Source organism: Furipterus horrens, unplaced genomic scaffold, assembly GCF_987537825.1.
Source record: "Furipterus horrens unplaced genomic scaffold, mFurHor1.1.pri manual_scaffold_9, whole genome shotgun sequence".
Taxonomy (NCBI): Eukaryota; Metazoa; Chordata; class Mammalia; order Chiroptera; family Furipteridae; genus Furipterus; species Furipterus horrens.
Genome location: NW_028327179.1, coordinates 87,063,390 through 87,091,272, shown reverse-complemented (window position 1 = coordinate 87,091,272; position 27,883 = coordinate 87,063,390). Strand labels below are relative to the sequence as shown.

At 56.9% G+C, this 27,883-nt stretch overlaps 1 protein-coding gene across 1 annotated transcript in view; it reads left to right on the top strand.

The window, feature by feature from the left end:
• Nucleotides 1-27,883, top strand: part of COPG2 (coat protein complex I subunit gamma 2) — a 646,146-nt gene that overhangs the window by 72,447 nt on the left and 545,816 nt on the right. The window lies entirely within an intron of this gene.

The window sequence follows — 27,883 nt, the reverse complement described above, 5'->3', positions numbered from 1 at the left end:
TGTGTCGGCACTGTCCTCTCCTCCTGGAAGGAGCCACTCCCTTTCTTATTTCCCTTCGACAAACCCCAGACTACAACCCAGCATCATTTTTGCACATCAGCCCCGTTGGACAAGCACAACTATTCCTTGCCTGAACCTTCTATGACTCTCAGTAGCTTTAGCCCAAATCTGATCCTCCTCAGCACCTGCTGTTGTCCCTATTCTGTTATTTCTCCTCACAGGCCCCTGTCTTAGTCCCACTGCACAGCCTCTATGGGCCTCACGAGTCCTGGCGTGTGTGCTGCCATCCAGACCTTTCCCTTCCCCCTTTCCTGCAGCTGCTCTGCTGTTTCCTCTGTGTGTGGCTCACCTGGGCTTCTCGGTGACCTCTCCTCATCTCCCTACGCCCTGCCTGACAGGGTTATTTATCCCCAACGTTTTTCTCTGGGCCCCTTCTCAAAGCTCATCCTCTTCGGTCCTCATCCTCCAATCCCGCGTTCCTCATCTGTCTAACTCACTCCGTGATCCTCACCGTACGCGGGCTTTTCTACGCCCTTGTCCCACTCAGTGGACTCAAACTCCTGGATTCTTCACGTCTACACCCAGCTGTGTCCTGTTTGCCATCATTTCGGTGCTGGACACTCCCCTCCTGTCCTCATTGATGCAAAGCGCCATCAACTACCCTTTGTCACTGTTTTGTCCCCATGGCCCACGCCCTCCCTGCACATGCTTCCACAGTTCAAGACTGCTCACCTGACCTTATACCTTCGTCTTGTGTTCATAATCCTTCCTACTTTGCCTCCTTTGTACACACAGAGCAAAGGACCTGTCCTACGATGCACCGTGACATTTCTGCAGCTGCAGTCTGTGAATCTAATAGCTGCACTCAACAGTTTTCTGTGTGGTCCTTTCTAAATCCCCACCTTCCTCACATCTCATTGCGGTCACCTTTGCTTTCACGTGCTGTACGGACTCTGCACCCTCGTTCATCGACCCTGGCTCACAACCCTGGAACACGAAAGGTGGTTCCTTCCCAGTCCCTCAAATGTCAGCCCCGTACCCATTCATATTGCCATTCAGACCCCTTGGTGCTCACTGTACCGACATCCAACATAGGGAGCCTCTTCCTCTGGTTCTTCTACCTTTTCTTATCAGCACAGGACTTTTGTCTAGGGCCTTGCTTTCACGCCACACTAGGTGGGACTCACATAACACCATGGCGCGTGATCTCAACCTTAACAGAGCCCCTGGGACTACCGTCCACCCGTCCTTCTCTCCTCCCTCACCTACCAGTCATCTCTCCCACATGCCCCTCTTCTGTGTTGTCTCCCGTCCCAGCTGTGCCTTCCGTCTGCGTGTACAACTTGTTAGCACACCCTAAAGTTGCCCCTTCATCTCACCATCTCCCTCTACCCTACTGTTCAAGAGTCCTCAGCTCCAAGACCAGACCTTGGTGCTCCACTTCTACTCAAAGTAGGTGACCGCCCAGCCTGCCATCCATCTTTCCAGGTGCCAAATCAGCTATATTCATTTGCTTGCTATCTGCCTGGTCCTGAGTCCGTAGACCCCATTTCCGACCCTCTTGTCTCTGATGGCTCCGACTACCCTGCATCAGGGGCTGATGCGCTCTCGCTTCACCTCTCTGCCCAGCTGTCTGTCCACCTGCCCCTTCCACCCAGTGATTCTCACCCGGGGATGCATGACCCCCAAGGCAGCCTATCAGCAACATCTTTTGGGTGTTTTTGGGTGTTTTCTTTTGAGTTTTTTTGGTTTTGTTGTTGTCCCTTCTCAGATGTTGTGATAGACCTCCCTTGGGAGGCATGCACCCGCCCCCCCCCCCCCCCCGGGAAGAATCACTGCTGTGGAAGCCCAACGTGACCCCTGAGCTGCACTCCCTGTTGTCCCTCTAGCCTTCTGCTGGTTGCCACTGACACGTTTTCCTGCCACGTCCCAGCACCTCCACATTCTCACGCTGTGTCGGCACTGTCCTCTCCTCCTGGAAGGAGCCACTCCCTTTCTTATTTCCCTTCGACAAACCCCAGACTACAACCCAGCATCATTTTTGCACATCAGCCCCGTTGGACAAGCACAACTATTCCTTGCCTGAACCTTCTATGACTCTCAGTAGCTTTAGCCCAAATCTGATCCTCCTCAGCACCTGCTGTTGTCCCTATTCTGTTATTTCTCCTCACAGGCCCCTGTCTTAGTCCCACTGCACAGCCTCTATGGGCCTCACGAGTCCTGGCGTGTGTGCTGCCATCCAGACCTTTCCCTTCCCCCTTTCCTGCAGCTGCTCTGCTGTGTCCTCTTTGTGTGGCTCACCTGGGCTTCTCGGTGACCTCTCCTCATCTCCCTACGCCCTGCCTGACAGGGTTATTTATCCCCAACGTTTTTCTCTGGGCCCCTTCTCAAAGCTCATCCTCTTCGGTCCTCATCCTCCAATCCCGCGTTCCTCATCTGTCTAACTCACTCCGTGATCCTCACCGTACGCGGGCTTTTCTACGCCCTTGTCCCACTCAGTGGACTCAAACTCCTGGATTCTTCACGTCTACACCCAGCTGTGTCCTGTTTGCCATCATTTCGGTGCTGGACACTCCCCTCCTGTCCTCATTGATGCAAAGCGCCATCAACTACCCTTTGTCACTGTTTTGTCCCCATGGCCCACGCCCTCCCTGCACATGCTTCCACAGTTCAAGACTGCTCACCTGACCTTATACCTTCGTCTTGTGTTCATAATCCTTCCTACTTTGCCTCCTTTGTACACACAGAGCAAAGGACCTGTCCTACGATGCACCGTGACATTTCTGCAGCTGCAGTCTGTGAATCTAATAGCTGCACTCAACAGTTTTCTGTGTGGTCCTTTCTAAATCCCCACCTTCCTCACATCTCATTGCGGTCACCTTTGCTTTCACGTGCTGTACGGACTCTGCACCCTCGTTCATCGACCCTGGCTCACAACCCTGGAACACGAAAGGTGGTTCCTTCCCAGTCCCTCAAATGTCAGCCCCGTACCCATTCATATTGCCATTCAGACCCCTTGGTGCTCACTGTACCGACATCCAACATAGGGAGCCTCTTCCTCTGACTCTTTTACCTTTTCCTTATCACTATGAGACTTTTGTCCTGACCCTTCCTTAGGCTCCACATCAAGGAGACCTCACACCATACCATGCCCTTCATTTCTGGCTGCACAGCGCCCTGGGTACTGCTGTCCTCTCCTCCTTCTGTCCTTCCTCCCCTACCAGTCATCTCTCTCCCAGATGGTCTTCTGTGTTGTCTCCTGTCCCAGCTGTTCCTTCTGTTTCGAGTACATCTTGTCAGCTGATTTGTCACATGCACACATCCCAACATTGCCCCTTCATCATACCACCTCTGTCAGCCCTGTTCCTCAGGAGTCCTCAACTCCAGGACCAGACCTTGGTGCTCCACTCCCTACTCAGAGTAGGTCATCCATCTTTCCCAGTGCTTCTCAGCTCCATCCATTTGCTCACTGTTTTCCTGGTCCAGGGTCCTTTGCTCTCGTGTCTGACCCAGTTGTCTGTGAAGCTGCCACCTACACTGAGTCAGGGGCTCATTCTCTGCTGCGTCACTTCTGCCCATCCGACTGTCCACCTGTCCCTTCCACCCGGTGATTCTCACCTGAGGATGCATGACCCCCAAGGCGGCCTATCAACATCATCTTTTGGGCGTGTTTTTGTGTTTTGTGTTGAGTTTTTGGTTTTATGTTGTGACCCCTCAGATGTTGTGATAGGCCTCCCTTGGGGGGCATGCACGCCGCCCGCCCTCGGGTGAAACTCACCCCCAACCCCCGGGAAGAATCACTACTGTGGAAGCCCCACGTGACCCCTTGGTCTGCACTCCCCCTTGCGCCTCTAACCTTCCGCTCCTTGCCACTGACACGTTTTCCTGCCACATCCCAGCGTCTCCGCGTTCTCACACTGTCCCGCCACTGTCCTCCAGGAACCACCCCACTCCTTCTCGTGTCTCACTCTTCGTGGAACCCCAGCCTGCAGTGGGGCGCTGTTATTTTACACACAGCTGCCCCGCAAGCAAACACATACAACGTTGCTGCTTCCCCTTAGCCTTTATCGCTCTCAGGCACGGTGGAAATGCCTTTGGCCCCAGTCTGGCCCTTCTCAGCGCTTGCTACCGTCCCCATCCTGTCCCTTCCACTTCCTCGCAGACATCTGACATGATCCCACTGCAGAGCCCCTGTGCGCCTCACTCATCCTTGTGTGTTGCTGACCATCCAGAACCTTTCCCTTCCCCATTTCCTGCAGCTGCTCTACTGTGTCCTCCCTGGCTGGGAACCTGCTCTTCCCCTCTTTGTCTTCGACCCGTAGGCATCACCCACAAAACTTGACGTGCAGGCAGAAGACAATCTCCATTAAAGGAGGTGGTTCCCAAGCATGGAGCTTGGCTCCTGTCCCTCAAGCCCACCCGAAACCCCACTGATCCCATCCTTGCCCTCTTGTCCAACCCTGGCAAACCAGATGCGACTCTTGAACTGACACCCCTTCCCTCCTCACGCCCCATCCCTCTTTCGTCTCCGATGTCAAGCTGGTGAAAACTACTTCCCTTGCTCTCTCTATACCATGCGGCAGGAACAGCCGCTCCTCTCCACTCAGTGCTAGCCATGCCTTTCCCCTTCCTCTCTCCCCATAGAGGGGATCGCAGTCACTGGCCACAGCTATGTGTACCTCCTGCAGTGGGGCCCTTCTGATATCGGCCCGCTTTCCCACCTGCCACCTGCCGCTTTCTCCTTCTCATTCTGTGGGTGTCCAGCTGTGTCCCTTCCAATGCGCTACAGTGTCCACCCTGCCCTGAGTGTCTCTCATTACTTAGTGTGTTTCCTGGGCAATGGCCCTGCCTACTTGTGCATCGAGGTCCCAACGGGATGCTCCGTCCCAAGTCCTTTCTTTACAGATGGATCGTTCCACTCCCTCCTCGGCGAGGAGCATCATCCTGCCTGTTCTTGAGTCCCCTGCCTCTCTTAAGCCTACTGTTGCCTGCCATTGAGCTGTCTTGGGTCATCCCTTCTCCACAGGGTTGTGCTCTGTCCAGACACCTGGACTCCCTAATGACGCCTCTCCTGGCCCCTCACTCGCTCATGCGCTCACGGCTCACCTCTCTGCCCAGCGGTCTGTCCTCCTGCTGCTTCCACCCAGTGATTCTCACCCGAGGGTGCATGACCCCCGAGGGGGCCTATCAGCAATATCTTTTGGGTGCGTTTTTGCGTTCCGTTGGTTGAATTTTTTTTTTTTTGGTTTTCTTGTTGTGACCCCTCAGATGTTGTGATAGGCCTCCCTTGGGGGGCATGCACTCCGCCAGCCCTCGGGTGAAACTCACCCCCCACCCCCCGGGAAGAATCACTACTGTGGAAGCCCCACGTGACCCCTTGGGCTGCACTCCCCCTTGCGCCTCTAACCTTCCGCTCCTTGCCACTGACACGTTTTCCTGCCACATCCCAGCTTCTCCGCGTTCTCACACTGTCCCGCCACTGTCCTCCAGGAACCACCCCACTCGCTCTCGTGTCTCACTCTTCGTGGAACCCCAGCCTGCAGTGGGGCGCTGTTATTTTACACACAGCTGCCCCGCAAGCAAACACATACAACGTTGCTGCTTCCCCTTAGCCTTTATCGCTCTCAGGCACGGTGGAAATGCCTTTGGCCCCAGTCTGGCCCTTCTCAGCGCTTGCTACCGTCCCCATCCTGTCCCTTCCACTTCCTCGCAGACATCTGACATGATCCCACTGCAGAGCCCCTGTGCGCCTCACTCATCCTTGTGTGTTGCTGACCATCCAGAACCTTTCCTTTCCCCATTTCCTGCAGCTGCTCTACTCTGTGCTCCCTGGCTGGGAACCTGCTCTTCCCCTCTTTGTCTTCGACCCGTAGGCATCACCCACAAAACTTGACGTGCAGGCAGAACACAATCTCCATTAAAGGAGGTGGTTCCCAAGCATGGAGCTTGGCTCCTGTCCCTCAAGCCCACCCGAAACCCCACTGATCCCATCCTTGCCCTCTTGTCCAACCCTGGCAAACCAGATGCGACTCTTGAACTGACACCCCTTCCCTCCTCACGCCCCATCCCTCTTTCGTCTCCGATGTCGAGCTGGTGAAAACTACTTCCCTTGCTCTCTCTATACCATGCGGCAGGAACAGCCGCTCCTCTCCACTCAGTGCTAGCCATGCCTTTCCCCTTCCTCTCTCCCCATAGAGGGGATCGCAGTCACTGGCCACAGCTATGTGTACCTCCTGCCGTGGGGCCCTTCTGATATCGGCCCGCTTTCCCACCTGCCACCTGCCGCTTTCTCCTTCTCATTCTGTGGGTGTCCAGCTGTGTCCCTTCCAATGCGCTACAGTGTCCACCCTGCCCTGAGTGTCTCTCATTACTTAGTGTGTTTCCTGGGCAATGGCCCTGCCTACTTGTCCATCGAGGTCCCAACGGGATGCTCCGTCCCAAGTCCTTTCTTTACAGATGCATCGTTCCACTCCCTCCTCGGCGAGGAGCATCATCCTGCCTGTTCTTGAGTCCCCTGCCTCTCTTAAGCCTACTGTTGCCTGCCATTGAGCTGTCTTGGGTCATCCCTTCTCCACAGGGTTGTGCTCTGTCCAGACACCTGGACTCCCTAATGACGCCTCTCCTGGCCCCTCACTCGCTCATGCGCTCACGGCTCACCTCTCTGCCCAGCGGTCTGTCCTCCTGCTGCTTCCACCCAGTGATTCTCACCCGAGGGTGCATGACCCCTGAGGGGGCCTATCAGCAATATCTTTTGGGTGCGTTTTTGCGTTCCGTTGGTTGAATTTTTTTTTTTTTTGGTTTTCTTGTTGTGACCCCTCAGATGTTGTGATAGGCCTCCCTTGGGGGGCATGCACGCCGCCCGCCCTCGGGTGAAACTCACCCCCCACCCCCCGGGAAGAATCACTACTGTGGAAGCCCCACGTGACCCCTTGGGCTGCACTCCCCCTTGCGCCTCTAACCTTCCGCTCCTTGCCACTGACACGTTTTCCTGCCACATCCCAGCGTCTCCGCGTTCTCACCCTGTCCCGCCACTGTCCTCCAGGAACCACCCCACTCGCTCTCGTGTCTCACTCTTCGTGGAACCCCAGCCTGCAGTGGGGCGCTGTTATTTTACACACAGCTGCCCCGCAAGCAAACACATACAACGTTGCTGCTTCCCCTTAGCCTTTATCGCTCTCAGGCACGGTGGAAATGCCTTTGGCCCCAGTCTGGCCCTTCTCAGCGCTTGCTACCGTCCCCATCCTGTCCCTTCCACTTCCTCGCAGACATCTGACATGATCCCACTGCAGAGCCCCTGTGCGCCTCACTCATCCTTGTGTGTTGCTGACCATCCAGAACCTTTCCCTTCCCCATTTCCTCCAGCTGCTCTACTGTGTCCTCCCTGGCTGGTAACCTGCTCTTCCCCTCTTTGTCTTCGACCCGTAGGCATCACCCACAAAACTTGACGTGCAGGCAGAAGACAATCTCCATTAAAGGAGGTGGTTCCCAAGCATGGAGCTTGGCTCCTGTCCCTCAAGCCCACCCGAAACCCCACTGATCCCATCCTTGCCCTCTTGTCCAACCCTGGCAAACCAGATGCGACTCTTGAACTGACACCCCTTCCCTCCTCACGCCCCATCCCTCTTTCGTCTCCGATGTCAAGCTGGTGAAAACTACTTCCCTTGCTCTCTCTATACCATGCGGCAGGAACAGCCGCTCCTCTCCACTCAGTGCTAGCCATGCCTTTCCCCTTCCTCTCTCCCCATAGAGGGGATCACAGTCACTGGCCACAGCTATGTGTACCTCCTGCAGTGGGGCCCTTCTGATATCGGCCCGCTTTCCCACCTGCCACCTGCCGCTTTCTCCTTCTCATTCTGTGGGTGTCCAGCTGTGTCCCTTCCAATGCGCTACAGTGTCCACCCTGCCCTGAGTGTCTCTCATTACTTAGTGTGTTTCCTGGGCAATGGCCCTGCCTACTTGTCCATCGAGGTCCCAACGGGATGCTCCGTCCCAAGTCCTTTCTTTACAGATGGATCGTTCCACTCCCTCCTCGGCGAGGAGCATCATCCTGCCTGTTCTTGAGTCCCCTGCCTCTCTTAAGCCTACTGTTGCCTGCCATTGAGCTGTCTTGGGTCATCCCTTCTCCACAGGGTTGTGCTCTGTCCAGACACCTGGACTCCCTAATGACGCCTCTCCTGGCCCCTCACTCGCTCATGCGCTCACGGCTCACCTCTCTGCCAAGCAGTCTGTCCTCCTGCTGCTTCCACCCAGTGATTCTCACCCGAGGGTGCATGACCCCCGAGGGGGCCTATCAGCAATATCTTTTGGGTGCGTTTTTGCGTTCCGTTGGTTGAATTTTTTTTTTTTTTGGTTTTCTTGTTGTGACCCCTCAGATGTTGTGATAGGCCTCCCTTGGGGGGCATGCACGCCGCCCGCCCTCGGGTGAAACTCACCCCCCACCCCCCGGGAAGAATCACTACTGTGGAAGCCCCACGTGTCCCCTTGGGCTGCACTCCCCCTTGCGCCTCTAACCTTCCGCTCCTTGCCACTGACACGTTTTCCTGCCACATCCCAGCGTCTCCGCGTTCTCACACTGTCCCGCCACTGTCCTCCAGGAACCACCCCACTCCCTCTCGTGTCTCACTCTTCGTGGAACCCCAGCCTGCAGTGGGGCGCTGTTATTTTACACACAGCTGCCCCGCAAGCAAACACATACAGCGTTGCTGCTTCCCCTTAGCCTTTATCGCTCTCAGGCACGGTGGAAATGCCTTTGGCCCCAGTCTGGCCCTTCTCAGCGCTTGCTACCGTCCCCATCCTGTCCCTTCCACTTCCTCGCGGACATCTGACATGATCCCACTGCAGAGCCCCTGTGCGCCTCACTCATCCTTGTGTGTTGCTGACCATCCAGAACCTTTCCCTTCCCCATTTCCTGCAGCTGCTCTACTGTGTCCTCCCTGGCTGGGAACCTGCTCTTCCCCTCTTTGTCTTCGACCCGTAGGCATCACCCACAAAACTTGACGTGCAGGCAGAACACAATCTCCATTAAAGGAGGTGGTTCCCAAGCATGGAGCTTGGCTCCTGTCCCTCAAGCCCACCCGAAACCCCACTGATCCCATCCTTGCCCTCTTGTCCAACCCTGGCAAACCAGATGCGACTCTTGAACTGACACCCCTTCCCTCCTCACGCCCCATCCCTCTTTCGTCTCCGATGTCAAGCTGGTGAAAACTACTTCCCTTGCTCTCTCTATACCATGCGGCAGGAACAGCCGCTCCTCTCCACTCAGTGCTAGCCATGCCTTTCCCCTTCCTCTCTCCCCATAGAGGGGATCGCAGTCACTGGCCACAGCTATGTGTACCTCCTGCAGTGGGGCCCTTCTGATATCGGCCCACTTTCCCACCTGCCACCTTCCGCTTTCTCCTTCTCATTCTGTGGGTGTCCAGCTGTGTCCCTTCCAATGCGCTACAGTGTCCACCCTGCCCTGAGTGTCTCTCATTACTTAGTGTGTTTCCTGGTCAATGGCCCTGCCTACTTGTCCATCGAGGTCCCAACGGGACGCTCCGTCCCAAGTCCTTTCTTTACAGATGGATCGTTCCACTCCCTCCTCGGCGAGGAGCATCATCCTGCCTGTTCTTGAGTCCCCTGCCTCTCTTAAGCCTACTGTTGCCTGCCATTGAGCTGTCTTGGGTCATCCCTTCTCCACAGGGTTGTGCTCTGTCCAGACACCTGGACTCCCTAATGACGCCTCTCCTGGCCCCTCACTCGCTCATGCGCTCACGGCTCACCTCTCTGCCCAGCGGTCTGTCCTCCTGCTGCTTCCACCTAGTGATTCTCACCCGAGGGTGCATGACCCCCGAGGGGGCCTATCAGCAATATCTTTTGGGTGCGTTTTTGCGTTCCGTTGGTTGAATTTTTTTTTTTTTTGGTTTTCTTGTTGTGACCCCTCAGATGTTGTGATAGGCCTCCCTTGGGGGGCATGCACGCCGCCCGCCCTCGGGTGAAACTCACCCCCCACCCCCCGGGAAGAATCACTACTGTGGAAGCCCCACGTGACCCCTTGGGCTGCACTCCCCCTTGCGCCTCTAACCTTCCGCTCCTTGCCACTGACACGTTTTCCTGCCACATCCCAGCGTCTCCGCGTTCTCACACTGTCCCGCCACTGTCCTCCAGGAACCACCCCACTCCCTCTCGTGTCTCACTCTTCGTGGAACCCCAGCCTGCAGTGGGGCGCTGTTATTTTACACACAGCTGCCCCGCAAGCAAACACATACAACGTTGCTGCTTCCCCTTAGCCTTTATCGCTCTCAGGCACGGTGGAAATGCCTTTGGCCCCAGTCTGGCCCTTCTCAGCGCTTGCTACCGTCCCCATCCTGTCCCTTCCACTTCCTCGCAGACATCTGACATGATCCCACTGCAGAGCCCCTGTGCGCCTCACTCATCCTTGTGTGTTGCTGACCATCCAGAACCTTTCCCTTCCCCATTTCCTCCAGCTGCTCTACTGTGTCCTCCCTGGCTGGTAACCTGCTCTTCCCCTCTTTGTCTTCGACCCGTAGGCATCACCCACAAAACTTGACGTGCAGGCAGAACACAATCTCCATTAAAGGAGGTGGTTCCCAAGCATGGAGCTTGGCTCCTGTCCCTCAAGCCCACCCGAAACCCCACTGATCCCTTCCTTGCCCTCTTGTCCAACCCTGGCAAACCAGATGCGACTCTTGAACTGACACCCCTTCCCTCCTCACGCCCCATCCCTCTTTCGTCTCCGATGTCAAGCTGGTGAAAACTACTTCCCTTGCTCTCTCTATACCATGCGGCAGGAACAGCCGCTCCTCTCCACTCAGTGCTAGCCATGCCTTTCCCCTTCCTCTCTCCCCATAGAGGGGATCGCAGTCACTGGCCACAGCTATGTGTACCTCCTGCCGTGGGGCCCTTCTGATATCGGCCCGCTTTCCCACCTGCCACCTGCCGCTTTCTCCTTCTCATTCTGTGGGTGTCCAGCTGTGTCCCTTCCAATGCGCTACAGTGTCCACCCTGCCCTGAGTGTCTCTCATTACTTAGTGTGTTTCCTGGGCAATGGCCCTGCCTACTTGTCCATCGAGGTCCCAACGGGATGCTCCGTCCCAAGTCCTTTCTTTACAGATGGATCGTTCCACTCCCTCCTCGGCGAGGAGCATCATCCTGCCTGTTCTTGAGTCCCCTGCCTCTCTTAAGCCTACTGTTGCCTGCCATTGAGCTGTCTTGGGTCATCCCTTCTCCACAGGGTTGTGCTCTGTCCAGACACCTGGACTCCCTAATGACGCCTCTCCTGGCCCCTCACTCGCTCATGCGCTCACGGCTCACCTCTCTGCCCAGCGGTCTGTCCTCCTGCTGCTTCCACCCAGTGATTCTCACCCGAGGGTGCATGACCCCCGAGGGGGCCTATCAGCAATATCTTTTGGGTGCGTTTTTGCGTTCCGTTGGTTGAATTTTTTTTTTTTTTGGTTTTCTTGTTGTGACCCCTCAGATGTTGTGATAGGCCTCCCTTGGGGGGCATGCACGCCGCCCGCCCTCGGGTGAAACTCACCCCCCACCCCCCGGGAAGAATCACTACTGTGGAAGCCCCACGTGACCCCTTGGGCTGCACTCCCCCTTGCGCCTCTAACCTTCCGCTCCTTGCCACTGACACGTTTTCCTGCCACATCCCAGCGTCTCCGCGTTCTCACACTGTCCCGCCACTGTCCTCCAGGAACCACCCCACTCGCTCTCGTGTCTCACTCTTCGTGGAACCCCAGCCTGCAGTGGGGCGCTGTTATTTTACACAAAGCTGCCCCGCAAGCAAACACATACAACGTTGCTGCTTCCCCTTAGCCTTTATCGCTCTCAGGCACGGTGGAAATGCCTTTGGCCCCAGTCTGGCCCTTCTCAGCGCTTGCTACCGTCCCCATCCTGTCCCTTCCACTTCCTCGCAGACATCTGACATGATCCCACTGCAGAGCCCCTGTGCGCCTCACTCATCCTTGTGTGTTGCTGACCATCCAGAACCTTTCCCTTCCCCATTTCCTGCAGCTGCTCTACTGTGTCCTCCCTGGCTGGGAACCTGCTCTTCCCCTCTTTGTCTTCGTCCCGTAGGCATCACCCACAAAACTTGACGTGCAGGCAGAAGACAATCTCCATTAAAGGAGGTGGTTCCCAAGCATGGAGCTTGGCTCCTGTCCCTCAAGCCCACCCGAAACCCCACTGATCCCTTCCTTGCCCTCTTGTCCAACCCTGGCAAACCAGATGCGACTCTTGAACTGACACCCCTTCCCTCCTCACGCCCCATCCCTCTTTCGTCTCCGATGTCGAGCTGGTGAAAACTACTTCCCTTGCTCTCTCTATACCATGCGGCAGGAACAGCCGCTCCTCTCCACTCAGTGCTAGCCATGCCTTTCCCCTTCCTCTCTCCCCATAGAGGGGATCGCAGTCACTGGCCACAGCTATGTGTACCTCCTGCAGTGGGGCCCTTCTGATATCGGCCCGCTTTCCCACCTGCCACCTGCCGCTTTCTCCTTCTCATTCTGTGGGTGTCCAGCTGTGTCCCTTCCAATGCGCTACAGTGTCCACCCTGCCCTGAGTGTCTCTCATTACTTAGTGTGTTTCCTGGGCAATGGCCCTGCCTACTTGTCCATCGAGGTCCCAACGGGATGCTCCGTCCCAAGTCCTTTCTTTACAGATGGATCGTTCCACTCCCTCCTCGGCGAGGAGCATCATCCTGCCTGTTCTTGAGTCCCCTGCCTCTCTTAAGCCTACTGTTGCCTGCCATTGAGCTGTCTTGGGTCATCCCTTCTCCACAGGGTTGTGCTCTGTCCAGACACCTGGACTCCCTAATGACGCCTCTCCTGGCCCCTCACTCGCTCATGCGCTCACGGCTCACCTCTCTGCCCAGCGGTCTGTCCTCCTGCTGCTTCCACCCAGTGATTCTCACCCGAGGGTGCATGACCCCCGAGGGGGCCTATCAGCAATATCTTTTGGGTGCGTTTTTGCGTTCCGTTGGTTGAATTTTTTTTTTTTTTGGTTTTCTTGTTGTGACCCCTCAGATGTTGTGATAGGCCTCCCTTGGGGGGCATGCACGCCGCCCGCCCTCGGGTGAAACTCACCCCCCACCCCCCGGGAAGAATCACTACTGTGGAAGCCCCACGTGACCCCTTGGGCTGCACTCCCCCTTGCGCCTCTAACCTTCCGCTCCTTGCCACTGACACGTTTTCCTGCCACATCCCAGCGTCTCCGCGTTCTCACCCTGTCCCGCCACTGTCCTCCAGGAACCACCCCACTCGCTCTCGTGTCTCACTCTTCGTGGAACCCCAGCCTGCAGTGGGGCGCTGTTATTTTACACACAGCTGCCCCGCAAGCAAACACATACAACGTTGCTGCTTCCCCTTAGCCTTTATCGCTCTCAGGCACGGTGGAAATGCCTTTGGCCGCAGTCTGGCCCTTCTCAGCGCTTGCTACCGTCCCCATCCGGTCCCTTCCACTTCCTCGCAGACATCTGACATGATCCCACTGCAGAGCCCCTGTGCGCCTCACTCATCCTTGTGTGTTGCTGACCATCCAGAACCTTTCCCTTCCCCATTTCCTGCAGCTGCTCTACTGTGTCCTCCCTGGCTGGTAACCTGCTCTTCCCCTCTTTGTCTTCGACCCGTAGGCATCACCCACAAAACTTGACGTGCAGGCAGAAGACAATCTCCATTAAAGGAGGTGGTTCCCAAGCATGGAGCTTGGCTCCTGTCCCTCAAGCCCACCCGAAACCCCACTGATCCCATCCTTGCCCTCTTGTCCAACCCTGGCAAACCAGATGCGACTCTTGAACTGACACCCCTTCCCTCCTCACGCCCCATCCCTCTTTCGTCTCCGATGTCAAGCTGGTGAAAACTACTTCCCTTGCTCTCTCTATACCATGCGGCAGGAACAGCCGCTCCTCTCCACTCAGTGCTAGCCATGCCTTTCCCCTTCCTCTCTCCCCATAGAGGGGATCGCAGTCACTGGCCACAGCTATGTGTACCTCCTGCAGTGGGGCCCTTCTGATATCGGCCCGCTTTCCCACCTGCCACCTGCCGCTTTCTCCTTCTCATTCTGTGGGTGTCCAGCTGTGTCCCTTCCAATGCGCTACAGTGTCCACCCTGCCCTGAGTGTCTCTCATTACTTAGTGTGTTTCCTGGGCAATGGCCCTGCCTACTTGTCCATCGAGGTCCCAACGGGATGCTCCGTCCCAAGTCCTTTCTTTACAGATGGATCGTTCCACTCCCTCCTCGGCGAGGAGCATCATCCTGCCTGTTCTTGAGTCCCCTGCCTCTCTTAAGCCTACTGTTGCCTGCCATTGAGCTGTCTTGGGTCATCCCTTCTCCACAGGGTTGTGCTCTGTCCAGACACCTGGACTCCCTAATGACGCCTCTCCTGGCCCCTCACTCGCTCATGCGCTCACGGCTCACCTCTCTGCCCAGCGGTCTGTCCTCCTGCTGCTTCCACCCAGTGATTCTCACCCAAGGGTGCATGACCCCCGAGGGGGCCTATCAGCAATATCTTTTGGGTGCGTTTTTGCGTTCCGTTGGTTGAATTTTTTTTTTTTTTGGTTTTCTTGTTGTGACCCCTCAGATGTTGTGATAGGCCTCCCTTGGGGGGCATGCACGCCGCCCGCCCTCGGGTGAAACTCACCCCCCACCCCCCGGGAAGAATCACTACTGTGGAAGCCCCACGTGTCCCCTTGGGCTGCACTCCCCCTTGCGCCTCTAACCTTCCGCTCCTTGCCACTGACACGTTTTCCTGCCACATCCCAGCGTCTCCACGTTCTCACACTGTCCCGCCACTGTCCTCCAGGAACCACCCCACTCCCTCTCGTGTCTCACTCTTCGTGGAACCCCAGCCTGCAGTGGGGCGCTGTTATTTTACACACAGCTGCCCCGCAAGCAAACACATACAGCGTTGCTGCTTCCCCTTAGCCTTTATCGCTCTCAGGCACGGTGGAAATGCCTTTGGCCCCAGTCTGGCCCTTCTCAGCGCTTGCTACCGTCCCCATCCTGTCCCTTCCACTTCCTCGCGGACATCTGACATGATCCCACTGCAGAGCCCCTGTGCGCCTCACTCATCCTTGTGTGTTGCTGACCATCCAGAACCTTTCCCTTCCCCATTTCCTGCAGCTGCTCTACTGTGTCCTCCCTGGCTGGGAACCTGCTCTTCCCCTCTTTGTCTTCGACCCGTAGGCATCACCCACAAAACTTGACGTGCAGGCAGAACACAATCTCCATTAAAGGAGGTGGTTCCCAAGCATGGAGCTTGGCTCCTGTCCCTCAAGCCCACCCGAAACCCCACTGATCCCATCCTTGCCCTCTTGTCCAACCCTGGCAAACCAGATGCGACTCTTGAACTGACACCCCTTCCCTCCTCACGCCCCATCCCTCTTTCGTCTCCGATGTCAAGCTGGTGAAAACTACTTCCCTTGCTCTCTCTATACCATGCGGCAGGAACAGCCGCTCCTCTCCACTCAGTGCTAGCCATGCCTTTCCCCTTCCTCTCTCCCCATAGAGGGGATCGCAGTCACTGGCCACAGCTATGTGTACCTCCTGCAGTGGGGCCCTTCTGATATCGGCCCACTTTCCCACCTGCCACCTTCCGCTTTCTCCTTCTCATTCTGTGGGTGTCCAGCTGTGTCCCTTCCAATGCGCTACAGTGTCCACCCTGCCCTGAGTGTCTCTCATTACTTAGTGTGTTTCCTGGTCAATGGCCCTGCCTACTTGTCCATCGAGGTCCCAACGGGACGCTCCGTCCCAAGTCCTTTCTTTACAGATGGATCGTTCCACTCCCTCCTCGGCGAGGAGCATCATCCTGCCTGTTCTTGAGTCCCCTGCCTCTCTTAAGCCTACTGTGGCCTGCCATTGAGCTGTCTTGGGTCATCCCTTCTCCACAGGGTTGTGCTCTGTCCAGACACCTGGACTCCCTAATGACGCCTCTCCTGGCCCCTCACTCGCTCATGCGCTCACGGCTCACCTCTCTGCCCAGCGGTCTGTCCTCCTGCTGCTTCCACCTAGTGATTCTCACCCGAGGGTGCATGACCCCCGAGGGGGCCTATCAGCAATATCTTTTGGGTGCGTTTTTGCGTTCCGTTGGTTGAATTTTTTTTTTTTTTGGTTTTCTTGTTGTGACCCCTCAGATGTTGTGATAGGCCTCCCTTGGGGGGCATGCACGCCGCCCGCCCTCGGGTGAAACTCACCCCCCACCCCCCGGGAAGAATCACTACTGTGGAAGCCCCACGTGACCCCTTGGGCTGCACTCCCCCTTGCGCCTCTAACCTTCCGCTCCTTGCCACTGACACGTTTTCCTGCCACATCCCAGCGTCTCCGCGTTCTCACACTGTCCCGCCACTGTCCTCCAGGAACCACCCCACTCCCTCTCGTGTCTCACTCTTCGTGGAACCCCAGCCTGCAGTGGGGCGCTGTTATTTTACACACAGCTGCCCCGCAAGCAAACACATACAACGTTGCTGCTTCCCCTTAGCCTTTATCGCTCTCAGGCACGGTGGAAATGCCTTTGGCCCCAGTCTGGCCCTTCTCAGCGCTTGCTACCGTCCCCATCCTGTCCCTTCCACTTCCTCGCAGACATCTGACATGATCCCACTGCAGAGCCCCTGTGCGCCTCACTCATCCTTGTGTGTTGCTGACCATCCAGAACCTTTCCCTTCCCCATTTCCTCCAGCTGCTCTACTGTGTCCTCCCTGGCTGGTAACCTGCTCTTCCCCTCTTTGTCTTCGACCCGTAGGCATCACCCACAAAACTTGACGTGCAGGCAGAACACAATCTCCATTAAAGGAGGTGGTTCCCAAGCATGGAGCTTGGCTCCTGTCCCTCAAGCCCACCCGAAACCCCACTGATCCCTTCCTTGCCCTCTTGTCCAACCCTGGCAAACCAGATGCGACTCTTGAACTGACACCCCTTCCCTCCTCACGCCCCATCCCTCTTTCGTCTCCGATGTCAAGCTGGTGAAAACTACTTCCCTTGCTCTCTCTATACCATGCGGCAGGAACAGCCGCTCCTCTCCACTCAGTGCTAGCCATGCCTTTCCCCTTCCTCTCTCCCCATAGAGGGGATCGCAGTCACTGGCCACAGCTATGTGTACCTCCTGCCGTGGGGCCCTTCTGATATCGGCCCGCTTTCCCACCTGCCACCTGCCGCTTTCTCCTTCTCATTCTGTGGGTGTCCAGCTGTGTCCCTTCCAATGCGCTACAGTGTCCACCCTGCCCTGAGTGTCTCTCATTACTTAGTGTGTTTCCTGGGCAATGGCCCTGCCTACTTGTCCATCGAGGTCCCAACGGGATGCTCCGTCCCAAGTCCTTTCTTTACAGATGGATCGTTCCACTCCCTCCTCGGCGAGGAGCATCATCCTGCCTGTTCTTGAGTCCCCTGCCTCTCTTAAGCCTACTGTTGCCTGCCATTGAGCTGTCTTGGGTCATCCCTTCTCCACAGGGTTGTGCTCTGTCCAGACACCTGGACTCCCTAATGACGCCTCTCCTGGCCCCTCACTCGCTCATGCGCTCACGGCTCACCTCTCTGCCCAGCGGTCTGTCCTCCTGCTGCTTCCACCCAGTGATTCTCACCCGAGGGTGCATGACCCCCGAGGGGGCCTATCAGCAATATCTTTTGGGTGCGTTTTTGCGTTCCGTTGGTTGAATTTTTTTTTTTTTTGGTTTTCTTGTTGTGACCCCTCAGATGTTGTGATAGGCCTCCCTTGGGGGGCATGCACGCCGCCCGCCCTCGGGTGAAACTCACCCCCCACCCCCCGGGAAGAATCACTACTGTGGAAGCCCCACGTGACCCCTTGGGCTGCACTCCCCCTTGCGCCTCTAACCTTCCGCTCCTTGCCACTGACACGTTTTCCTGCCACATCCCAGCGTCTCCGCGTTCTCACACTGTCCCGCCACTGTCCTCCAGGAACCACCCCACTCGCTCTCGTGTCTCACTCTTCGTGGAACCCCAGCCTGCAGTGGGGCGCTGTTATTTTACACACAGCTGCCCCGCAAGCAAACACATACAACGTTGCTGCTTCCCCTTAGCCTTTATCGCTCTCAGGCACGGTGGAAATGCCTTTGGCCCCAGTCTGGCCCTTCTCAGCGCTTGCTACCGTCCCCATCCTGTCCCTTCCACTTCCTCGCAGACATCTGACATGATCCCACTGCAGAGCCCCTGTGCGCCTCACTCATCCTTGTGTGTTGCTGACCATCCAGAACCTTTCCCTTCCCCATTTCCTGCAGCTGCTCTACTGTGTCCTCCCTGGCTGGGAACCTGCTCTTCCCCTCTTTGTCTTCGTCCCGTAGGCATCACCCACAAAACTTGACGTGCAGGCAGAAGACAATCTCCATTAAAGGAGGTGGTTCCCAAGCATGGAGCTTGGCTCCTGTCCCTCAAGCCCACCCGAAACCCCACTGATCCCTTCCTTGCCCTCTTGTCCAACCCTGGCAAACCAGATGCGACTCTTGAACTGACACCCCTTCCCTCCTCACGCCCCATCCCTCTTTCGTCTCCGATGTCGAGCTGGTGAAAACTACTTCCCTTGCTCTCTCTATACCATGCGGCAGGAACAGCCGCTCCTCTCCACTCAGTGCTAGCCATGCCTTTCCCCTTCCTCTCTCCCCATAGAGGGGATCGCAGTCACTGGCCACAGCTATGTGTACCTCCTGCAGTGGGGCCCTTCTGATATCGGCCCGCTTTCCCACCTGCCACCTGCCGCTTTCTCCTTCTCATTCTGTGGGTGTCCAGCTGTGTCCCTTCCAATGCGCTACAGTGTCCACCCTGCCCTGAGTGTCTCTCATTACTTAGTGTGTTTCCTGGGCAATGGCCCTGCCTACTTGTCCATCGAGGTCCCAACGGGATGCTCCGTCCCAAGTCCTTTCTTTACAGATGGATCGTTCCACTCCCTCCTCGGCGAGGAGCATCATCCTGCCTGTTCTTGAGTCCCCTGCCTCTCTTAAGCCTACTGTTGCCTGCCATTGAGCTGTCTTGGGTCATCCCTTCTCCACAGGGTTGTGCTCTGTCCAGACACCTGGACTCCCTAATGACGCCTCTCCTGGCCCCTCACTCGCTCATGCGCTCACGGCTCACCTCTCTGCCCAGCGGTCTGTCCTCCTGCTGCTTCCACCCAGTGATTCTCACCCGAGGGTGCATGACCCCCGAGGGGGCCTATCAGCAATATCTTTTGGGTGCGTTTTTGCGTTCCGTTGGTTGAATTTTTTTTTTTTTTTGGTTTTCTTGTTGTGACCCCTCAGATGTTGTGATAGGCCTCCCTTGGGGGGCATGCACGCCGCCCGCCCTCGGGTGAAACTCACCCCCCACCCCCCGGGAAGAATCACTACTGTGGAAGCCCCACGTGACCCCTTGGGCTGCACTCCCCCTTGCGCCTCTAACCTTCCGCTCCTTGCCACTGACACGTTTTCCTGCCACATCCCAGCGTCTCCGCGTTCTCACCCTGTCCCGCCACTGTCCTCCAGGAACCACCCCACTCGCTCTCGTGTCTCACTCTTCGTGGAACCCCAGCCTGCAGTGGGGCGCTGTTATTTTACACACAGCTGCCCCGCAAGCAAACACATACAACGTTGCTGCTTCCCCTTAGCCTTTATCGCTCTCAGGCACGGTGGAAATGCCTTTGGCCGCAGTCTGGCCCTTCTCAGCGCTTGCTACCGTCCCCATCCTGTCCCTTCCACTTCCTCGCAGACATCTGACATGATCCCACTGCAGAGCCCCTGTGCGCCTCACTCATCCTTGTGTGTTGCTGACCATCCAGAACCTTTCCCTTCCCCATTTCCTGCAGCTGCTCTACTGTGTCCTCCCTGGCTGGTAACCTGCTCTTCCCCTCTTTGTCTTCGACCCGTAGGCATCACCCACAAAACTTGACGTGCAGGCAGAAGACAATCTCCATTAAAGGAGGTGGTTCCCAAGCATGGAGCTTGGCTCCTGTCCCTCAAGCCCACCCGAAACCCCACTGATCCCATCCTTGCCCTCTTGTCCAACCCTGGCAAACCAGATGCGACTCTTGAACTGACACCCCTTCCCTCCTCACGCCCCATCCCTCTTTCGTCTCCGATGTCAAGCTGGTGAAAACTACTTCCCTTGCTCTCTCTATACCATGCGGCAGGAACAGCCGCTCCTCTCCACTCAGTGCTAGCCATGCCTTTCCCCTTCCTCTCTCCCCATAGAGGGGATCGCAGTCACTGGCCACAGCTATGTGTACCTCCTGCAGTGGGGCCCTTCTGATATCGGCCCGCTTTCCCACCTGCCACCTGCCGCTTTCTCCTTCTCATTCTGTGGGTGTCCAGCTGTGTCCCTTCCAATGCGCTACAGTGTCCACCCTGCCCTGAGTGTCTCTCATTACTTAGTGTGTTTCCTGGGCAATGGCCCTGCCTACTTGTCCATCGAGGTCCCAACGGGATGCTCCGTCCCAAGTCCTTTCTTTACAGATGGATCGTTCCACTCCCTCCTCGGCGAGGAGCATCATCCTGCCTGTTCTTGAGTCCCCTGCCTCTCTTAAGCCTACTGTTGCCTGCCATTGAGCTGTCTTGGGTCATCCCTTCTCCACAGGGTTGTGCTCTGTCCAGACACCTGGACTCCCTAATGACGCCTCTCCTGGCCCCTCACTCGCTCATGCGCTCACGGCTCACCTCTCTGCCCAGCGGTCTGTCCTCCTGCTGCTTCCACCCAGTGATTCTCACCCGAGGGTGCATGACCCCCGAGGGGGCCTATCAGCAATATCTTTTGGGTGCGTTTTTGCGTTCCGTTGGTTGAATTTTTTTTTTTTTTGGTTTTCTTGTTGTGACCCCTCAGATGTTGTGATAGGCCTCCCTTGGGGGGCATGCACGCCGCCCGCCCTCGGGTGAAACTCACCCCCCACCCCCCGGGAAGAATCACTACTGTGGAAGCCCCACGTGTCCCCTTGGGCTGCACTCCCCCTTGCGCCTCTAACCTTCCGCTCCTTGCCACTGACACGTTTTCCTGCCACATCCCAGCGTCTCCGCGTTCTCACACTGTCCCGCCACTGTCCTCCAGGAACCACCCCACTCCCTCTCGTGTCTCACTCTTCGTGGAACCCCAGCCTGCAGTGGGGCGCTGTTATTTTACACACAGCTGCCCCGCAAGCAAACACATACAGCGTTGCTGCTTCCCCTTAGCCTTTATCGCTCTCAGGCACGGTGGAAATGCCTTTGGCCCCAGTCTGGCCCTTCTCAGCGCTTGCTACCGTCCCCATCCTGTCCCTTCCACTTCCTCGCGGACATCTGACATGATCCCACTGCAGAGCCCCTGTGCGCCTCACTCATCCTTGTGTGTTGCTGACCATCCAGAACCTTTCCCTTCCCCATTTCCTGCAGCTGCTCTACTGTGTCCTCCCTGGCTGGGAACCTGCTCTTCCCCTCTTTGTCTTCGACCCGTAGGCATCACCCACAAAACTTGACGTGCAGGCAGAACACAATCTCCATTAAAGGAGGTGGTTCCCAAGCATGGAGCTTGGCTCCTGTCCCTCAAGCCCACCCGAAACCCCACTGATCCCATCCTTGCCCTCTTGTCCAACCCTGGCAAACCAGATGCGACTCTTGAACTGACACCCCTTCCCTCCTCACGCCCCATCCCTCTTTCGTCTCCGATGTCAAGCTGGTGAAAACTACTTCCCTTGCTCTCTCTATACCATGCGGCAGGAACAGCCGCTCCTCTCCACTCAGTGCTAGCCATGCCTTTCCCCTTCCTCTCTCCCCATAGAGGGGATCGCAGTCACTGGCCACAGCTATGTGTACCTCCTGCCGTGGGGCCCTTCTGATATCGGCCCGCTTTCCCACCTGCCACCTGCCGCTTTCTCCTTCTCATTCTGTGGGTGTCCAGCTGTGTCCCTTCCAATGCGCTACAGTGTCCACCCTGCCCTGAGTGTCTCTCATTACTTAGTGTGTTTCCTGGGCAATGGCCCTGCCTACTTGTCCATCGAGGTCCCAACGGGATGCTCCGTCCCAAGTCCTTTCTTTACAGATGGATCGTTCCACTCCCTCCTCGGCGAGGAGCATCATCCTGCCTGTTCTTGAGTCCCCTGCCTCTCTTAAGCCTACTGTTGCCTGCCATTGAGCTGTCTTGGGTCATCCCTTCTCCACAGGGTTGTGCTCTGTCCAGACACCTGGACTCCCTAATGACGCCTCTCCTGGCCCCTCACTCGCTCATGCGCTCACGGCTCACCTCTCTGCCCAGCGGTCTGTCCTCCTGCTGCTTCCACCCAGTGATTCTCACCCGAGGGTGCATGACCCCTGAGGGGGCCTATCAGCAATATCTTTTGGGTGCGTTTTTGCGTTCCGTTGGTTGAATTTTTTTTTTTTTTGGTTTTCTTGTTGTGACCCCTCAGATGTTGTGATAGGCCTCCCTTGGGGGGCATGCACGCCGCCCGCCCTCGGGTGAAACTCACCCCCCACCCCCCGGGAAGAATCACTACTGTGGAAGCCCCACGTGACCCCTTGGGCTGCACTCCCCCTTGCGCCTCTAACCTTCCGCTCCTTGCCACTGACACGTTTTCCTGCCACATCCCAGCGTCTCCGCGTTCTCACACTGTCCCGCCACTGTCCTCCAGGAACCACCCCACTCGCTCTCGTGTCTCACTCTTCGTGGAACCCCAGCCTGCAGTGGGGCGCTGTTATTTTACACACAGCTGCCCCGCAAGCAAACACATACAACGTTGCTGCTTCCCCTTAGCCTTTATCGCTCTCAGGCACGGTGGAAATGCCTTTGGCCCCAGTCTGGCCCTTCTCAGCGCTTGCTACCGTCCCCATCCTGTCCCTTCCACTTCCTCGCAGACATCTGACATGATCCCACTGCAGAGCCCCTGTGCGCCTCACTCATCCTTGTGTGTTGCTGACCATCCAGAACCTTTCCCTTCCCCATTTCCTGCAGCTGCTCTACTGTGTCCTCCCTGGCTGGTAACCTGCTCTTCCCCTCTTTGTCTTCGACCCGTAGGCATCACCCACAAAACTTGACGTGCAGGCAGAAGACAATCTCCATTAAAGGAGGTGGTTCCCAAGCATGGAGCTTGGCTCCTGTCCCTCAAGCCCACCCGAAACCCCACTGATCCCTTCCTTGCCCTCTTGTCCAACCCTGGCAAACCAGATGCGACTCTTGAACTGACACCCCTTCCCTCCTCACGCCCCATCCCTCTTTCGTCTCCGATGTCGAGCTGGTGAAAACTACTTCCCTTGCTCTCTCTATACCATGCGGCAGGAACAGCCGCTCCTCTCCACTCAGTGCTAGCCATGCCTTTCCCCTTCCTCTCTCCCCATAGAGGGGATCGCAGTCACTGGCCACAGCTATGTGTACCTCCTGCAGTGGGGCCCTTCTGATATCGGCCCGCTTTCCCACCTGCCACCTGCCGCTTTCTCCTTCTCATTCTGTGGGTGTCCAGCTGTGTCCCTTCCAATGCGCTACAGTGTCCACCCTGCCCTGAGTGTCTCTCATTACTTAGTGTGTTTCCTGGGCAATGGCCCTGCCTACTTGTCCATCGAGGTCCCAACGGGATGCTCCGTCCCAAGTCCTTTCTTTACAGATGGATCGTTCCACTCCCTCCTCGGCGAGGAGCATCATCCTGCCTGTTCTTGAGTCCCCTGCCTCTCTTAAGCCTACTGTTGCCTGCCATTGAGCTGTCTTGGGTCATCCCTTCTCCACAGGGTTGTGCTCTGTCCAGACACCTGGACTCCCTAATGACGCCTCTCCTGGCCCCTCACTCGCTCATGCGCTCACGGCTCACCTCTCTGCCCAGCGGTCTGTCCTCCTGCTGCTTCCACCCAGTGATTCTCACCCGAGGGTGCATGACCCCCGAGGGGGCCTATCAGCAATATCTTTTGGGTGCGTTTTTGCGTTCCGTTGGTTGAATTTTTTTTTTTTTTTGGTTTTCTTGTTGTGACCCCTCAGATGTTGTGATAGGCCTCCCTTGGGGGGCATGCACGCCGCCCGCCCTCGGGTGAAACTCACCCCCCACCCCCCGGGAAGAATCACTACTGTGGAAGCCCCACGTGACCCCTTGGGCTGCACTCCCCCTTGCGCCTCTAACCTTCCGCTCCTTGCCACTGACACGTTTTCCTGCCACATCCCAGCGTCTCCGCGTTCTCACCCTGTCCCGCCACTGTCCTCCAGGAACCACCCCACTCGCTCTCGTGTCTCACTCTTCGTGGAACCCCAGCCTGCAGTGGGGCGCTGTTATTTTACACACAGCTGCCCCGCAAGCAAACACATACAACGTTGCTGCTTCCCCTTAGCCTTTATCGCTCTCAGGCACGGTGGAAATGCCTTTGGCCGCAGTCTGGCCCTTCTCAGCGCTTGCTACCGTCCCCATCCTGTCCCTTCCACTTCCTCGCAGACATCTGACATGATCCCACTGCAGAGCCCCTGTGCGCCTCACTCATCCTTGTGTGTTGCTGACCATCCAGAACCTTTCCCTTCCCCATTTCCTGCAGCTGCTCTACTGTGTCCTCCCTGGCTGGTAACCTGCTCTTCCCCTCTTTGTCTTCGACCCGTAGGCATCACCCACAAAACTTGACGTGCAGGCAGAAGACAATCTCCATTAAAGGAGGTGGTTCCCAAGCATGGAGCTTGGCTCCTGCCCCTCAAGCCCACCCGAAACCCCACTGATCCCATCCTTGCCCTCTTGTCCAACCCTGGCAAACCAGATGCGACTCTTGAACTGACACCCCTTCCCTCCTCACGCCCCATCCCTCTTTCGTCTCCGATGTCAAGCTGGTGAAAACTACTTCCCTTGCTCTCTCTATACCATGCGGCAGGAACAGCCGCTCCTCTCCACTCAGTGCTAGCCATGCCTTTCCCCTTCCTCTCTCCCCATAGAGGGGATCGCAGTCACTGGCCACAGCTATGTGTACCTCCTGCAGTGGGGCCCTTCTGATATCGGCCCGCTTTCCCACCTGCCACCTGCCGCTTTCTCCTTCTCATTCTGTGGGTGTCCAGCTGTGTCCCTTCCAATGCGCTACAGTGTCCACCCTGCCCTGAGTGTCTCTCATTACTTAGTGTGTTTCCTGGGCAATGGCCCTGCCTACTTGTCCATCGAGGTCCCAACGGGATGCTCCGTCCCAAGTCCTTTCTTTACAGATGGATCGTTCCACTCCCTCCTCGGCGAGGAGCATCATCCTGCCTGTTCTTGAGTCCCCTGCCTCTCTTAAGCCTACTGTTGCCTGCCATTGAGCTGTCTTGGGTCATCCCTTCTCCACAGGGTTGTGCTCTGTCCAGACACCTGGACTCCCTAATGACGCCTCTCCTGGCCCCTCACTCGCTCATGCGCTCACGGCTCACCTCTCTGCCCAGCGGTCTGTCCTCCTGCTGCTTCCACCCAGTGATTCTCACCCGAGGGTGCATGACCCCCGAGGGGGCCTATCAGCAATATCTTTTGGGTGCGTTTTTGCGTTCCGTTGGTTGAATTTTTTTTTTTTTTGGTTTTCTTGTTGTGACCCCTCAGATGTTGTGATAGGCCTCCCTTGGGGGGCATGCACGCCGCCCGCCCTCGGGTGAAACTCACCCCCCACCCCCCGGGAAGAATCACTACTGTGGAAGCCCCACGTGACCCCTTGGGCTGCACTCCCCCTTGCGCCTCTAACCTTCCGCTCCTTGCCACTGACACGTTTTCCTGCCACATCCCAGCGTCTCCGCGTTCTCACCCTGTCCCGCCACTGTCCTCCAGGAACCACCCCACTCGCTCTCGTGTCTCACTCTTCGTGGAACCCCAGCCTGCAGTGGGGCGCTGTTATTTTACACACAGCTGCCCCGCAAGCAAACACATACAACGTTGCTGCTTCCCCTTAGCCTTTATCGCTCTCAGGCACGGTGGAAATGCCTTTGGCCCCAGTCTGGCCCTTCTCAGCGCTTGCTACCGTCCCCATCCTGTCCCTTCCACTTCCTCGCAGACATCTGACATGATCCCACTGCAGAGCCCCTGTGCGCCTCACTCATCCTTGTGTGTTGCTGACCATCCAGAACCTTTCCCTTCCCCATTTCCTGCAGCTGCTCTACTGTGTCCTCCCTGGCTGGGAACCTGCTCTTCCCCTCTTTGTCTTCGACCCGTAGGCATCACCCACAAAACTTGACGTGCAGGCAGAACACAATCTCCATTAAAGGAGGTGGTTCCCAAGCATGGAGCTTGGCTCCTGTCCCTCAAGCCCACCCGAAACCCCACTGATCCCATCCTTGCCCTCTTGTCCAACCCTGGCAAACCAGATGCGACTCTTGAACTGACACCCCTTCCCTCCTCACGCCCCATCCCTCTTTCGTCTCCGATGTCAAGCTGGTGAAAACTACTTCCCTTGCTCTCTCTATACCATGCGGCAGGAACAGCCGCTCCTCTCCACTCAGTGCTAGCCATGCCTTTCCCCTTCCTCTCTCCCCATAGAGGGGATCGCAGTCACTGGCCACAGCTATGTGTACCTCCTGCCGTGGGGCCCTTCTGATATCGGCCCGCTTTCCCACCTGCCACCTGCCGCTTTCTCCTTCTCATTCTGTGGGTGTCCAGCTGTGTCCCTTCCAATGCGCTACAGTGTCCACCCTGCCCTGAGTGTCTCTCATTACTTAGTGTGTTTCCTGGGCAATGGCCCTGCCTACTTGTCCATCGAGGTCCCAACGGGATGCTCCGTCCCAAGTCCTTTCTTTACAGATGGATCGTTCCACTCCCTCCTCGGCGAGGAGCATCATCCTGCCTGTTCTTGAGTCCCCTGCCTCTCTTAAGCCTACTGTTGCCTGCCATTGAGCTGTCTTGGGTCATCCCTTCTCCACAGGGTTGTGCTCTGTCCAGACACCTGGACTCCCTAATGACGCCTCTCCTGGCCCCTCACTCGCTCATGCGCTCACGGCTCACCTCTCTGCCCAGCGGTCTGTCCTCCTGCTGCTTCCACCCAGTGATTCTCACCCGAGGGTGCATGACCCCCGAGGGGGCCTATCAGCAATATCTTTTGGGTGCGTTTTTGCGTTCCGTTGGTTGAATTTTTTTTTTTTTTGGTTTTCTTGTTGTGACCCCTCAGATGTTGTGATAGGCCTCCCTTGGGGGGCATGCACGCCGCCCGCCCTCGGGTGAAACTCACCCCCCACCCCCCGGGAAGAATCACTACTGTGGAAGCCCCACGTGACCCCTTGGGCTGCACTCCCCCTTGCGCCTCTAACCTTCCGCTCCTTGCCACTGACACGTTTTCCTGCCACATCCCAGCGTCTCCGCGTTCTCACACTGTCCCGCCACTGTCCTCCAGGAACCACCCCACTCGCTCTCGTGTCTCACTCTTCGTGGAACCCCAGCCTGCAGTGGGGCGCTGTTATTTTACACACAGCTGCCCCGCAAGCAAACACATACAACGTTGCTGCTTCCCCTTAGCCTTTATCGCTCTCAGGCACGGTGGAAATGCCTTTGGCCCCAGTCTGGCCCTTCTCAGCGCTTGCTACCGTCCCCATCCTGTCCCTTCCACTTCCTCGCAGACATCTGACATGATCCCACTGCAGAGCCCCTGTGCGCCTCACTCATCCTTGTGTGTTGCTGACCATCCAGAACCTTTCCCTTCCCCATTTCCTGCAGCTGCTCTACTGTGTCCTCCCTGGCTGGTAACCTGCTCTTCCCCTCTTTGTCTTCGTCCCGTAGGCATCACCCACAAAACTTGACGTGCAGGCAGAAGACAATCTCCATTAAAGGAGGTGGTTCCCAAGCATGGAGCTTGGCTCCTGTCCCTCAAGCCCACCCGAAACCCCACTGATCCCTTCCTTGCCCTCTTGTCCAACCCTGGCAAACCAGATGCGACTCTTGAACTGACACCCCTTCCCTCCTCACGCCCCATCCCTCTTTCGTCTCCGATGTCGAGCTGGTGAAAACTACTTCCCTTGCTCTCTCTATACCATGCGGCAGGAACAGCCGCTCCTCTCCA